Genomic DNA, 16580 nt, shown 5'->3' with positions numbered 1-16580 from the left:
CAAATGCTTCTCAATCTCTATGATATTAAAATCATTATTTCTTTTTGTTTCTACCTTTTCATGAGTCTTCTGGATTTTCTTCAGTTTTGAATCATCCTACTTTGTTTTAAATGGCTTTGCTATCAGTTATTTTTTTGTTTGTAAATTTTTTTACTTAATAAACACCCATGTATTTATTATGATTTATCAAGCACTATATTAAGCACTTTATAAATATTACCTTTATTTAATTCTTATAACAAATCATTGCAGTAAATAGTATTATCATTTTATAGATGGGGAAACTGAGACAGAGAAAAGTTAAGATATTCATGCAAGGTTATACATTTAGTAACTTGTGGATCTAGTATTTGAATAAGTAGCACCTGGCACTAATCTATGCTACATCTCTCTCTAGTTCTCCATTATCATTTTTATGTGTTTCATGAAATTCTGTGCCTTCTTTAAGACATGCATTTTTAGTTCATTATCAATGAGCACTATAATTGCATGAGATATAATAAACTTCAAATAATCAGCTAAAAATTGTCAAATAATTTGTGTTCTTTTTGTCAAATAATTTGAAACAAACCAAAAAAGATGCTGATGTTGAGGTGGGGGAAATGTTTGAAAGGATATTCATTTTATGAGATTAGCTCTTTAATGCTTGTTTTTGTGATGTAAGGAATTGTTCATCCCATACCACTTCCTGACTGCAGGCTTTCAAAGTAATAAATGCATTGATAAGAAAGGGCCTTGCCCATTACCTCTAATCCTCACAAAACCTTGCAAGGTAGGAATTATCCTCTCTTTCTAAATGAGGAAACTGACTTGTATAGTGATTTAGGGGTTTACTCAAGATCCTAGGCAGCAAGTGGCCATGGCAAGTGTAAAGTGAGCTGTCAGACTTCAGAGCTCATACATGCTTTCCAACCAGGTCAGCCTCCAAGGTTACTCCAAGGCATAGCTGTGGTGGTTTTCTATTATTATCCTATTTTGTGTTGGCTTTTCTTTATTAATCATACCACTTGTAGCTGGGGACCGCTCTGTAGTCCACTATTCACTTTCCATTTTCTAATGTAACTTACGGGAAAGCATGACAGCCGGTAATATACTTGAGTCATTGTATTACCTCTGAATTGAAGAGGTTTTTTCCTTTTTCATTTCTCTCCCTATGTTATGGCGAGGGATCTTATACCTCCAGGCAATGAATTAGTTACTGTCTAGATTAAAAGATGTAATTATTTTTGGTCTTGGAGTTTACACTCAAAACTTATACTAACACCCTCCCCTTTGGTTATTGTTGATTGGGTTCACAGAGTCATTGCAATTGTCTTTAATCTCTTGTATTGGCAACATTTCATAGAGACTACATAAATCTTGATATAAAATTGCGTTACATAAATTTCTAGGTCCAAGGTTTTCAAATTTCCTTTCTGGCCAAAGAGAAGAAATGCTGTCTGAACAGCCATCACTAATGGGCAAGATTTGTCAGGCTTTCGAAATAGCTCATTCCAGTTTCTCAGCTGGAGGGGAAAGGCTGTGACAGAGGCTGCCAAAAATGCAGGAGAACAAAGGAGAATGCGGTACTGACCCTCTTCTTAGAAGTAAGGAAAATACCATTACACTTGAAACCTAGATAACCTTATCAACCAATATCGTCTCCATAAATTTAATAAAATTAAAAGAATAAAAACTTTCGGGAAAGCCATAATTTATACCTTCTTACTCCAAACAGTTAATGGAACAAAAAGCCCTGAGAAACACCTGAAGCTAGGAGTGGTTTCTATGGAAACCTCAATCCATTTCTATTCTGCTGACATTTGAATAAATGTGAACAGAGGAACGCTTTAGCTCTGCCGCCTTGCCTGCACTGTGGAGACAGAGCTAATGGGTTTATCTCAGAAGAATTATTAACTACTCGTAGCAAAATAGTCAGTTGTCTTTTCATAGATAAGGACTATTCCATAGTCCTAAGGCCCTTCAGAAAAATCTATCATCGGTAGGTAAAAACAACACATTTTGCATGCTGATAATATTTTGCAGGAGCTTAAAATGCTCCTTCTCTCTTATATAATAATTTTAAATAGTGGAAATTGTTATGATCCTAGAAAATAATCCCGGTACTTTTTATTCTGAGTGTGCCATTCATCCAAATGTACGTGCTGTTTCTAACAGCTCTCCATTCTCCTTTAGTTAGGTGGAGCCTGTAAGAATGATATACCTCTAGGCCTCTATTACCTATGCAAAAATCACATCATCCCTAAGATCAGGTGTAAGATGGAAGAAAAAAGGAAGTCTCACTGGGAGTGGAACCATATAGAGAAAAACCAGTCTTTAGGTGCAGTTGATATAAATGGGGACGGCTCCTCTTGCCTGCAAATCTAGCCTCACATTTAACAATTCTAGGAAACCCTTATCACTCAGGCAGCAAAAGGAAAAGGTCGCTGCTTGCTGCAAAACCAGAGGCAATTGGCTGTAGAATGATTTCATTTCATTACTTTGAATAATTGCTTGGTTTATATGATTATTAATTAATCACCATTTAAAGAAATTGATCAGCTTTAGGTTTTAGAGCAGTTTTAGGTTTGGAGCAAAACTGAGCAAAAAGCACACACACACACACACACACACATCCTCCCCCACTATCAACATCCTTCACCAGAGAGTTGCCATCATCACTATTGATGGCCTTCACTGACATGTCATTTCCCAGAGTCCATAGATCACATTGGGAATGGAATATGCCACTCATTTTGTAAATGTATAGTGACATGTATTCACCATTATAGAATCACACAGAATAGCTTCACTACCCTAAATGTTCTATGTATTCTTAATCTTTCACCCTATCCCCTGCCCCCTGCCAACTACCAATCTTTTACTCTTTCCATAGTTTTGCCTTTTCCAGAATGTCACATAATTGAAATCATACAGTATGTGGCCTTTTCAAATGAGTTTCTTTCACTTAATAATATGCATTTAAGTTTCCTCCATGTCTTTTCATGGTTTGATAGTTTATTTCTTTTTAGGGCTGAATAATAACCCATTATCTGGATGTACCATGGTTTATGTATCCATTCACTGAAGGACATCTTGACTGCTTCCCAGTTTTGACAATTCTGAATAAAGCTGGTGTAAACATCATGTACAGGTTTTGTGTAAACATACATTTTCAATTCCATTTGAGTAAATACCAAGGAGCTCAGCTGCTGCATCATATGGTAAAAATATATTTAGTTTTGTAGGAAATTGTCAAATGGTCTTTCAAAGCAATGTACCGTTTTGCATTCCTACCATGAATGAATGAGTTTCCGTGGCACCACACCCTTGACAGAATTTAGTGATGTACGTGCTTCAGATGTTAGCCATTCGGATAGATGTGTGGTAGTATCTCGTTTTAATTTGCAATTCTTTTTTCATATGCTTACTTGCCACCTGTATCTCTTCTTCGATGAAGTATCTGTTAATGTCTTTGGCCCATTTTAAAAATCCAGTTGTTAACTTTCTTATTGTTAAGTTTTAGGAGTTCTTTGTGCATTTTGAAAAACAGTTCTTTAACAGATGTGTCTTTTGCAAATATTTTCTCCTTATCTGTGTCTTGACTTCACATTCTTTTGATATTATCCTTCACAGAGAAGAACTGTTCAGTTGTAGTGAAGTCAAGCTTATGATTTATTTTTCCATAGATTGTGCCTTCAGTGAATCTAAAAAGCTATTACCATACACAATGTCATTAAGGTTTTCCTCTATATAGCTTTTAGGATTTTATAGTTTCATTTTTTACATTTAGATTTAAGATCTATTTTTAGTTAATTTTTATGAAGGTACACAGTTTCATTTTTTCTTTCATATGAGTGTCCAGTGTTTGCAGAATCATTTATTGAAGACTTTCTTTCTCCATTTTTGCTTTTGCTGCTTTGTCAAAGGTCCGTTGTTTGTACCTATGTGAGTCTATTCCCGGGATTCCTATTCTGTTCCATTAATCTATTTGCCTAGACTTCCACTGGTATCACGCTGTCCTGATGACCGCAGCTTCACACTGTCTTGGAGCCAGGCAGCATCAGCTCTCTGACTTTATTCCTTTCCTTCAATGTTAGGTGGCTCTTCTAAGTCTTTGCCTCTATATATAAACTTTAGAATCAGTTTTTCAACATCCACAAAAAATCTTGCCAGGATTTTGGTTGATATTGTGATAAAATTCACAGATAAAATTGGTAAGAACTGACAATACTGAATCTTTCTATCCATGGACATGAAGTATCTTATTATTTAGTTACTTCTTTAATATATTTCATCAGAATTTTGTAGTTTTCCTCATATAGATTTTGTACATATTTGGTTAGATTTATTCCTATTTAAATTGAAAGTCCTTATGTAAATGGGACTGTGTTTTTAATTTTAAATTCCCCATGTTTGATGCTAGTACGTAGGAAATAGATGGACTTTTGTGATTTAACTTTATGTCCTGCAACCTTGCTATGATCACTTACTTGTTCCAGAAGTATTTGGTTGATTCTTTCAGATTTTCTACATAAATGAATTTGTCATCTTAGAACAAAGGCAGTTTATTCCTTCTCTCTAAGTCTATATAGCTTGTATTTTTTTTCTCGTCTAATTGCTTTAACTAGAATTTCCAGTATAATTTTGAAAAAAAATGACAAGAGGAGATATCCTTGCTTTTTTCTGATGATTACCGTTTTGAACCTCTTTGTATACCACAAAGTCTTTCAGGTAATTCTTGGAATAAAATCCAAAGTGTAATGCAATACAGTGGCTAAAACACAACCTTAGTTTTGGATTAACATGAGTTTTTATTCTTGCTTCTTATTGACTACGTGGCCTTAAAATTATTTACTCTTCTTGAGCCTTAATTTTATTAGATACAATTTGTAAATAATTTCTAGTTCTAATGTTATAAGGACTGGAGAAAATAGATAGAGTGCTTAAGTCATAGAAGTTGAGTTGTAATCATAGCTACATTTGCTCAGCTATAAAGTTTCCCTTTGGGACAAGATTCAGAACCAAAATTTGTAGACTTTACTCCCTTCATTGTTAAGTCCTGAGACAAAAATAATTGTATATTTGAAGACTGTAGTCTGTCTCTGTCCTTTCTGCATCTTGGTGATCTTTACTGATGTCGTATCTGCAGTAGTAGTCATGTAGTACAAGAGCTAGCTATTATCATCAGGGAAAGAAGGCAATTTCCTAATGATTCTGCTTAGATTTTATAAATATACTCATCATTTCTTCTCAGATATTCTCACTGACCCAAAAACACAGAAAATTTTGGTGTAAATTTATATTGTATTTCTGTGCTTAGAGGTACTTAAGAAAATAAAGTTCTTTTGTAAAACATTTTTATTGCTGTTCAAGTACAGTTTTCTGCCTTAAGAAAATAGACTTTTTGAAGTTTGTAATAGAGAATAGAAGGAACATGAACAGCAAAGCTGGAGGTGTGATTTCTGCATGGCCTTTGGGGAGAGAAAGGGTTGTATGAAAGTGAATTGCTAGCTTTCTGTATCTGTTAGGATCTGTTAGGATACAGAAAGCACCTGCTTTGTCATTGCCTTATAATGAGCAGAGATAAGATCACTAACCTTGATTAACCAACTCTAAAGTTGGTTGAGAAATAGCTAAGTAGGCAAAATAAACCCTAAGCAAATACAGACCCTTCTACCATGGGGGTTTCTGAAACTTAACCTATACAGTCAAGGAATGACTATGGCATTATTAAACAAAGCAGGCCAAAGATAAAGGTGGATCTGAACCCAAAACTTTTTAGAATTGCTAGGATAATGGACTATAGAAGGTAGTAGAGCATATACAAATCCTAGAGCCTAGTCTCTTCCATTTGTATGCGAGAAATTTCCGAAGGAGATGAAGAACCTCTACATAACGGTGCCTCGATAGCCCTTGGAGAGCCGGAGGTGAACATGGTATCCCGGCTCCTACTCTCATACTTCTAGTATCTTATGCTGCCACCTTGAGTAAATATGCCCTTTCCACTTTAAAAATAATAAATGATTCCTTTTTGTGACTTGAAACACAGCCACTACTGATCTGCCTGAAGTCACCCAATACAGCTATAAACCTAAAAATAGTCCCCTGCTATTACAACATTTCTAACAGATCATTTCACACTTGCAAACAATAAAGTTTAGGAAATGGTTACTCTGTTGAGAAAATGGTCAGTTATTGGTTGGTGTGAGATATTTAATCTCTTTATTCACTTATGTCACAATTGAATCATAGTGAATATGTAATCATTAAGCAAAACAGTATGAGCAGTAAGCTAAGTAATTCATGAATAAGTTAGCATTCTCTGGACTCCCATTTTCATTTCAGGCATTGTACTGTGTGATTTTCGTGTATATTTTCTCATGACAGTTTCACACATTTTTTGACCATATCCTTATAAATTTCTCCTGAAACACATGAGCACATGAGTGCTAGAAAGTGAGGAGTGAGGCTATCTTGGTGGAAGGGTTTGGGCTGTGGAGTTCGACAGCTGGACTGAGACTGGAAGTCCCTGTTGTGACGTCTCAGAACATCCCCCAGCTGTGTTTTCATTCCCACATCTGGAAAATAATATATTAAAAAACAAATTTGTCTTTGAAAAATCAAATGAGACGACATATGTAAAATATTTATAATGCCTTACCCTCAGTGCAAATTAATGTTAACTAAAATTTGTAGTCATCTACTCCTACATGAAAATTTTGCATCACTAGGAATGGGTAAAACCCCAACACTTTCAGTGGATAGGTGGTTCAAATGGATTTTTACAGATTATTTATGAATTTTAATTGAAAGTAGAGGATTCCACTTGCCATTAATGAAAACAAAACAAAATGCATTTATTGATTTCAGTAACTGTATTATTTCAATGCTGACCACATGAGGGCAGCATGGTACCTTTTAAGAGAAAGAGGTCGATTGGCTGGAGGAAAAAAAATCTAGTACTTAAGCTATAGAAATCATAGATACATAAAACCAGAAGACTCTATCATGATTCTTTAATCCAAACTTTCATTTTACACTGGGAGAAATTGAGGTCCAAAGAGGCTAATCCACAAGTCCTGTCACGCAGCTGATGTCTGCTGATGGTGGAGCAAAGAACCAGTTTACAGCATTAACAGTAACAGTAATTGCATTATCAGAGCACCCAGGCATTCAAGAGACCTTTTATTATGCACTAATATTTTGTGTGACAGTATTTTAGAGGAAATCGAACATTTCTCATAATGAACTAGCCACAGGAATGTGCCTTCCTGGAGGAATTGAAAAATAAAATGCATCTCATTTCTGGGAGACTTAGGAATATACTTGAAGGCAAAAGATTGAACTGTATGACTTCTCAAGGTTGTCATTAATATTTTGCTCACAACCATGTGTTTGCCAGTTGCCCTGAAACCGCAGCACTCTCTCCAAGAAGCAGGAGCTAACAAAGGCAGAGAACACACCCGTTTTCCTAGTAAATGTCCTTGTGTGTGTTTTCTTAAATGTTTTTCTCGGCATCTTCTTCCCTAGTGACATAGTCACACAAACATATACAGATAGAAACATGCAAAACACAAAACACATTCACCAGTGTCAGTACCATGGTGGGAGTACTCCGCTGGGGGAAGATGCTTACATTTTGCACCGATATATGCATTGTACATCAGCCCTTTTACAAACCTTGTGGATAAGCATCAGATAAGGTGAGTCAAGATAAGCTTGCTATACAACTTCACTCCTCCCATTTCTCTCTACCTCCCTAGATCTTTTAAATCTTTACAGCTTTGCCTTCTCTTCTGCCAAAATTACTGCTCATCTGCATTACTCCAGCCTCAAAAATTGGACACTGTGATAGTTAACATTATGTGTGTTCATTTGACTGGGCCATGGGGTCTCAGCTATTTGGTCTGAGAGGTTGCTGTTGGATGCGGTAAGCATTCAAATCAGAAGACTGCATAAATCCTGTTGTCCCCCATAATGCGGGTGGGCCACATCTGACTGGTTCTAAGCTAACTGGAAAGACTAGAACAAAATGGCTAACCCTCCCAAGTAAGGGGGATTCCTCTTGCCTTCAAACTAAGATGTTGGCTTTTTTCCAGCCCTCAGACTTGAACCGAAAGGTGGACTCTGGGTCCTGAGATGTCAGCCTTCATTCACTACTGAATTACCTCACCAGCCTTCCTGGTTCTCAGGCCTTCGGGCTGTGAGCTGTGGACTCTTGTTTGTCTCCGACTGGCTAACTCACCGTGTAGACTTTGGGACTTGCCAGCCTCCATAATCACATGAGTTAATTCCTTATAATAAATGTCTCTCTCTATATATTTTTACATGCATATACCATCCTATTTCACCCTATTTGTTCTGCTTCTTCCGGAGAATCCTGACTAATGCAGACACTTTGGCTCTTTTATATGTTTTAATTGAAACCAGTGTCTTTTTAATAGTAATTTACTAATTAGGATTCTTCATCAATTTTAAAAAAGAATCTATTAAATTGCAAAGCCTTAAAGCCTTAAACCCCTACCTTACATCGGGCCTTGACCTTACATCCTCAGTGGTCATCATGGAGTTTGTCATTTAGCAAAAAAAATAGATTTTCTGAATTCTATTCTACTAGCTATCCTGTGAAATTATTTTTGTTTCTCTCAGAGATCTAGCATTTTTCCTTCCATTTATGTGTGAGCATATTAAGGTTATTAGCTTAGTGCTTATTTGTCTGTTGCTAAGATACCTCTTTGCCAGTAACCAGGTATGCCTATTATAGTTTAGGATGAAAGATATAACAGATTTCTAGTATGATTAACATAAAATACAGAAGTTTAATATAACAGTATTAGTTGTCAATTAGTATTGGAGCATTAGATTTTTGTTCAGTTTAATTTGTTAAAGCCTATAATGGCACTTTTATAGTCTAGACTCCTACATTTTACAGGTAAGAAAAATGGGAGCCATAGGATTAGTTTGTTTGGCCAAGCTTATATAGTTTGTAAATGAGAGAGTGACTATTAGAAGTCAGGTTCTCAAATGCCCATTTCTTGCTTCTCTTCGTCGGCCTGCATGTGCAAGCCTGTGGAAACCACCATCTTCTGTGTCAAAACTCCTTCAGTTACCTGCCCCCGCCCACCACACTGAGCCCGCCAGGTACCACGTCCCTCCCCCTGGCTCACTGGGCGCCAGTGTCCTACACTTTCTTCCCTGTACCTCTTAGATACAGCAGATCTCCAGATAGCTGGACAGCCACACTGCTTATCTCCTTCTCCCTTTAGATTTCGGTTCAAATGTCTTCCCTGATCCTTGTAATTCATGCAGCACACATATTGGGAATAATTGTCAAATTCATTTCTCTGTTTATTTTCTTCATATAACAATAAACTACCCAAAGTGGTGTGTGTGTGTGTGTGTGTGTGTGTGTGTGTGTGTGTAATTTTAGATTTGTCCTTTCTTGTCTGTAACCCTGGCTGATAATATTTGTAAAGCATGATTTTTATGACAGAAGCCTGCCTATATTGTTGGATCTTGCTTTGTAGAGTACACAGTGCCCAATGCATGCTACACAATCACTGACTAGTTTCCGAAATGAGCGACTCTGATTCAACAACAACAACAAAATAGTATGAAGATGCGGTTCATGAGAATGAGACTTCTATATCTGAGGTTCATCTGAAAATGTGGTTCAAGCTTAAATAATAAAGTCAAACTTCAAATGTATGTGGAAGTGCAGTCTAAATAAGTAATTGCATTATTTAATTTTATTTGTTAAATTTGTAAGAAATTTCTAAACTTTCAACTTGAGAGATTATAGGTATGTGATTGGGAATAATTTTGAATATAATATGTGCATGCCTTTAATAAAGAGAATTTCATGACATTGTCTCAAATATTTAGTATCATTTGAGTAAGATTATTTGAAAGCTCATACTGCCATCATTTGAATGAGGTTACAAAGAGATCAAACACAGAGATATATATTTTGTGAAAAGTAACTTTGAATCTTAACAACAGAGGCAAGGATAAAAGCATAAACTGTCTTATTCTCCCATATTTTATGACTGCTCTGGTATTTAGAAAGCCTAGCAGCTTAATATTTGCTCTTTTGTTTTAAATAAAAATAAAATATGTTAAATCTAATCACGGTTGTCTTCGTGTCATTAAGTATTAAGTTCATAATTATTTTCATTGATTTATAACTTTCCTAATTGGAGAATAAACATTCTTGATAAGAAGTTCGATCATTAATTTATAGGGAGAACACACCGTCCAAAGTCATGGCCATTCGGTGCTGAGTGCCCAGTGCCTACGGTGAGGATTTGGACATTGGGAATAACTGGCTGGAGTCGAGTGAATAAGAATGAAGGATTTGATACGAGTGAATATCCAAAACAGCGGTCACAGCTAAGCCCGGAAGAAAAGCAGTCATTTGGGAAACTAGTGCAGAAACATGAAACCAAATGGAGGTGGAGAGGGTGTGCTGTGGAACTGAGCCAGGGAACCATCCAGGGAACCAGTGCCTGGGAGATGCCCTGACGGGTAGGATGCTGCTCCGAGGCTGGGTATGATGAGCCTGAGTCATCCTTTTTAAGTGGTCTTAATTGCTACATCCTGGTTTCTTTTGTAATTGTGATTTTGATAAAGTTGTATTTGTAGGTTATTACTGGATACTAGTTTTATTATCTAGCCTTTTACTTATATTACTGGGGCAGACTGTGCTATGCACCTCTAATTCTCCCTCACTCTTCTGCTGTGCTGTTGCTTCTCTGTGAGTGGAGTTTATTTTCTTACCCCATTGACTTTGGGTTTGGCCAAGTGACACCAACTTTTGCTAAGGAAATATTTACTGGGCAGAAATGAGAATATGCCTGTTCCAAACTGATCCCTTAATGGCAAATTTCAACCAATATCCTTGGATCCCCTAGCATGAGAGGAGCATACCTCAGCTGCTATTTCTTCTTCAGCCTGGATCCTGAAATGGAGACACACCCCGTACCAAAGCCTGTGATCCAGTCTGGCTCAAGAAAGACAAAGCAAGCCCCACTGAGATCAGCCAAATAGCTGATCACCCACCAACATGAGAATGAATAAAAAAATGATTGTTTTTGTAAGCCCTGGGAATTTGGTGGATGTTACACAGCATGCTTACAGCATTAACCTGAGTAATTCACCCACTGATAAAGTATATTTAACAATGTAGTGAATTTACTAATGAGAAGATACAATGATTAATTGGACAATGATGAAAGGAATTGAAAATTATATCCAATGTCCCTGACAAAAATGGTACCATTGCTATTTATTTAGAGGTCCACCAGGCCTCTTTAGGATGACTCCAATGATTTACCTACCACAATGTCTGAAAACAATCCAGGTTGTAGAGGGCAACCCTGGCCTTTGAGTGGCTGTGTCTCTTTCTTTGTGCTGGAAAGCAGTGTTGGGGCAAGGCTGTATTTTATGGAAGAACCAGCAGGAAACTTGCACTGGGACACTGTTATCTATGCACTGTGATTTTCTAAATTGGGTTTTCCCAGTGAGCTCTTTAGAGGAACACAGTGTTATCAGTTTGACGAAAGCATGCATACCACACATAAAGTAATGTATGAAACTGCTGATTCCTCTAATGTGCAAAGTCTATGTTTATTGCTCTGTCTCATAATTGAATGCTCCTATATTATTTGCACCTTACTTTTCTTTCATTTTTTAAAATACCTTGTTATTTTCAATTACAGTTGGCATACACTGTTATACTAGTTCCAGCTGTATAATGTATTGATTAGACATTTGTATAATTTACAAAGTGATCATCCTGAAAAGCCTGGAACCCGTCTGACACCATACATAGTTATCACAACATTATTGATTAGATTCCCCACACTGTCCTTTACTTCTCCGGGACTGTTTTGTAACTGACAATTCTCACATCTGAATCCTCTCCCCTTTTACCCCATTTCCCCAACTGTCCTTTCATCTGGCGACCATCAGACTGGTCTCTGTACCTATCAGTTTGTTTCTGTTCTGTTTGTTTGTTTATTTTGTTTTTTCAATCTCACATATAAGGGAAATCATATGGCATTTGTTTTCCTCTGTCTGACTCATTTCATTTACTTTAATATAGTTTCTAGGTCCATCCATGTTGTTGCAAATGGCAAGATTTCATTCTTCTTTATGGCTGAGTACTATGCCATTGCATACATGTACCACACCTTTATCTATTTGTCTATTGGACCCAGCAACTCCACTTCAGGTCTTTATCTGAAGAAACCCGAAAAGCAAATTTGAAAAGACATATGCATCTCTCTGTTCACTGCAGCATTATTTACAATAGGCAAGATATGGAAGCAACCTACTCTTCTTTCTGCAATTGTGCCTATTGCAAACAAGTAAAAAAATTAGCAATATTCTCATCTCTGAAACTACGTGTGCTACACATGAAGCTAATGTCTACTGCATTTGTTTATATTTTAAGCTATTAACACATTTATTCACATGTATAGATGCTTTTGAAAAACATTATTTAATTGTAAACACTGTGAAGGTAGAGATTGTTGATTTTTAAAAAGTTATCCACAGGCATATTAGAAAATTTTGTGAAAAGTGGGTATGTGGTAATTGTTGCTACCTGCCTCTGGTTTACACTGCTCTTTGCTTCTACAGATCTGGCCAAAGACTCTGTTTGAAAGAATCCCACCATTGTTCCAGCTGTTAATCATTTCTTTAGACGAATTAAACATTACTATTTATAACAAGGGGTAAATATTGTGATGTTTGAAAGCAAAGCTCCAGTTAATACATGAACAAAAAATGCAATCCAATTTAAAGGACAAATTATTCTATTGATCTGAATATTAAAAAAATCCAGAGTTTCTGAGACATTTTTATGTGATTGGCTTAATACATATTATCATCATACAAACCCATAACTGATGGTTTTATTTTTTAAAAAGTAGCAAAACTGATTCAAACCTAAAACTTCTTAGTAACATTAGAAGAGACCATTAAATTACCTAAGCATATTTTAGAAGATAGTTCTAGTCATAAATACTTTTAAAACCTACTCCAGCTGCAATGTTGAAATATTGGTTTGAAGCTTTTCACAGTTATAAATGATAGGGTTTACATGGCAATATCAATTAAAGAGGCTGGGAAGATAATGCAGCTAGTTTTATTTTAAAATAATTTTTATGATATATAATAGAGTTCTTGGGGAAAAGCAATTTTCATCTCAAATGTGTCATTTCCTAGAGGTTATGTACAATTATATATTTTTTCAACTCTCAAATTATAGGCCATATATTTGAAAAATCTAAATGATATTAATGAATCTTTTTCAAAAAGAAGCAAACGTCTGTCATTTATAGATAACTGTTTATTTTCTTCAGTAATTGTGACTACTTTTAAGTGCCACTTTATTCTCTGTACCATAGAATTCTATATTACCTATGCAAGAGCCCCCTCCACAGAGAAGACAATGGTAACACGATTGTCAGTTTTATTGTTATTGAACCTTTCCCTCCAGTATTTCCCAATCTTTAGTAAAGGCAATAAAATCATATTACAACATTATAGTAAGACTTTAGTTTCTCTTAAATTGAAGCAACAACTAATGTTACAAAATTCATACTGGAAATTACTGAGTGAGTAATGATGGCTTCTTTCTTCTGTAAATTACACTGGAGATAATGATCATTTTGAACAATCTCACTAAACTAAATATCTGGTAGTTCAGTCTCTTAACCCAATGATTATCGGAAATTTTCAAAGGAAAGTTAGAATTGATTTTAAAAGCACACCATATGTTTAAAATCATCCCACAGAAGACAAAAGAACCAGTATTCTCATTAGAGGTTGGAACAGAATGGGCGGATATAAAGGTTCTCATTCACACTTCTAATCCTACTTGGTTCCCATATGGGTAGATGCTGAGTAGAGGGCCAGCAGGCCTATGGTGGCACTCATCCAGCTGTTGGTGGGATGAATTTGCCTCAAAAGCTCTAACAGCCAAGCCACCTGGTAGAAAATGTGGGGTGTCTAGCTCTGGACAGCAAAGTAAAGGCCGAGCCTGCAGGCAGAAGTGGCTTGCCTGAGCTAAGCACTAGTAGCTCTCTAGTTAGCCAGCTGCTGGTTCAGCCACAGATGTTCTCAGGACACCCAGAGATGGAATCACGCATGTGCACCTCAAGAAATATAAGGCTGGCCACTGTCTAGCCAAGACTGGCAAGGACCTCAGGGACACTGTACAGACTAAGAATCCGCCCCCCATGCTCTCTCAAAATCCCATGAGTGTCCTTGCATTCACTGTGTCACACCGCAAACGTTGCCTTGGAGAGGAACGTGAAGGCTGCTTTCCCTGCCATCCTGCTTGGAAGCTTGTGAAGAAGACTGGGTCAGTTACTAAGTTTAGCTGGAGTAAGTCTGTGACCACATTACAGGGGGAACATCAAATTTATGCATACGCTTCATATTTGTGTTTCCTGTTATTTATTCAACTTCAGTTTCTCAGACTTTTCTTTGATGTTCTTTGTATTTGTGATGATACTGCAATCCAACTTTGATTGACACTTTTTCCTTTACCCTAAAGTTGGTGATCTGTTTCCACAGCTGAGACCTAATAGCACATTTTATTTATTCATTTATTTATGTTTTGTTTAAAGATTTTATTTATTTATTTTTTAGTGAGAGAGGAAAAGAGGGAGACAGAGGGGGAGAGAAACATCGATGTGAAAGAGAAACATTGATTGATTGCCTCTTGAACACCCATGACCAGGAACCTGGCTAGCAACCCAGGCATGTACCCTACCAGAATTGAACTGAAGACCATTTGGTTTGCTGGAGGACGCCTGACCAACTGCACCACACCACTTGGGGCACACTTCCCACATTTCAAAGAGAACTACCAACAATTGCAGCCAGACATATGCAGAGTCAGCTCATGACATTGAGGAATCCTGTCTCTCAAGGAGGCCTGAAGAGGTGAAGAAAAATTCATCAGCCTTCTGGACAGTACACTGTCAGTGGTGAAAACTGAGTCCCTCCTTTCCCAAATAAGTAATAGTCACACCAGTCCCACTCCGGGTGCCTGTTGACAGCAGCGAGGGTTAATAGATAGGATATAATTATGGAGGGCTGGTCTGTGAGAAGGGGAAGAGGGGAAGCCTGGCATTCTCATCTGGAGCTGGATGCCTGCTTAGGCAACACTCCCACCTCTCTGTTCAATGCTCACTTGAGCAGGGGAAAGGCAGTCTGGGAGAGAAAACGCAGGCCACCGAGAGGCAGGAGAAATGAAAGCAGAGGTGCCAGTCAGGCTGGCATGTGGAGAACGTGTGTTTATCATGGATCAAACAGTTACCTCCAGAGGGGGCTAAGGAGAGCTGTCTTTCTGGTATGCTCACTCCATCAGGGGATCTTAGTATCAATGGGCTAAGGGTGGACTATCAGGGGCTGGAGCTGGAAGGTACTGGAAACAGGAAACTAAACCAGACCCAAGTTCCTCATTTCAGGACCTCTGCACTAGGAGGCTCTGAAGTGCCTTCCAAGGACCTCACACAGATGTGCAAGAAGGGGCCAGCATTGGGGTGTCTGTCTCACAGAGGCACTGACAGCCAGGCAGCATTAGCTGGAGGAGCAGTAACAACTCAAAACAGGGGGACTGCCACTGACCCCTGTTAAAATGACATCTGCCTGTCCCTCCACCATCCATCCTCCTGATCACGGTGATCCATTCCTAAAAGTTACAAGGGCACAGGGGATGCAGTGAGAGCTGACCATTTCACAAGCATAGCCACAGATGCAAGAGGGAAAGCACTGAACCAGATATGAGACTGGATTATAGACTTAGACAGGACCAAACTGCAATAAGAAAAAAATATTCAGAAAATTACGAAGTCTGCCTGAGGTGACATTCAGGGATGGGAAAGGGGATTCAAATGAATATGGTTGAAAGTAGTGACTGGAAAAAAGAAATACAGCCATTTGTGTTTATAGCCTCAATAATCTGCTTTGATAATGAATGAACAATTAGAGCTTTAGATCAAAGAAATGAAGACTATGTTATAAGGAAAATGGCCAGAAAACTAAGATTTGTTGAATGAACATTAGCAGGTAAATAGTTTGCTGAGTCAATATTCATTATCTTATTTATTCTTACAATGAGTTGTCTATATTTCTTCTCATTTAAACAGTGAAACTGTAGCTAAGAGAAGTTAAATAAGTTACCCAGACAGACACAGAAGATAAATGATGGATTTGGGATTAAATTTAGGTAAATAAGACGTCAAACCAGCACTTATTCTACTGGTCTCCACTGCTATCAACAGAGGTGCATGGTTAGACAAACTTCACATTAAAAATTCCTCAGTGTCTTTCTTTGTTGCCTGTCTAATCTAGCATGAAAATCATTCATTCAGGTACAGTATACTTTAATTGGACTCGTTAAATGTATAGGATGACTCATTGCAAGTTCAAATTCTAATTCCCTATTAAAAGCATACCGTCTTGCCTTTATTGTAAATTTCCATTGTTTGGGTGGTGTACTTGGGTGCCATGGAGATGACAGTCACAGACAGATGTTAACATGTCATTGTAAACACTGCCTGTTCTTGCTCTCTGCT

The sequence above is a fragment of the Phyllostomus discolor genome, chromosome 8 (assembly GCF_004126475.2).
Source record: "Phyllostomus discolor isolate MPI-MPIP mPhyDis1 chromosome 8, mPhyDis1.pri.v3, whole genome shotgun sequence".
In the NCBI taxonomy this organism is placed as follows: Eukaryota; Metazoa; Chordata; class Mammalia; order Chiroptera; family Phyllostomidae; genus Phyllostomus; species Phyllostomus discolor.
This window is presented reverse-complemented; position numbering follows the sequence as displayed.